The sequence below is a fragment of the Hyla sarda genome, unplaced genomic scaffold (genome assembly GCF_029499605.1).
Source record: "Hyla sarda isolate aHylSar1 unplaced genomic scaffold, aHylSar1.hap1 scaffold_2183, whole genome shotgun sequence".
Classification (NCBI taxonomy): Eukaryota; Metazoa; Chordata; class Amphibia; order Anura; family Hylidae; genus Hyla; species Hyla sarda.
Window position 1 is genome coordinate 37,501 of NW_026608854.1, and position 473 is coordinate 37,973.

The window sequence follows — 473 nt, forward strand, 5'->3', positions numbered from 1 at the left end:
GGCCGCGTCGACGATCCTTTGCCCAAGGATAGCGCGCCCTGCCTGGGTACAGGGACCCGCGCCTCCCGCCCTTGATCCTTCTCAAATGTCCCGAGGCCTGGAAGTCCGTCAGGGGAGCCTTCCGGAGGCCTCGCCCGGGTTCGGTGCACCCTGCCTGGGCACAGGGACACACACTTACCCCTGGCCGACAACCAGACTTTGACATTTTTCCGTCTGGCCCACCCCGGGGGGGGGGTCCAGGGGCATCGGGGGCCCTCGGCCGACCAGACGTCGTACTCGCTCGACTATGTCGAATATGTCGACGCTTCCCCTTCCCCGCCGCGGGGGGGTCCGCGTCGACGATCCTTTGCCCAAGGATAGCGCGCCCTGCCTGGGTACAGGGACCCGCGCCTCCCGCCCTTGATCCTTCTCAAATGTCCCGAGGCCTGGAAGTCCGTCAGGGGAGCCTTCCGGAGGCCTCGCCCGGGTTCGGT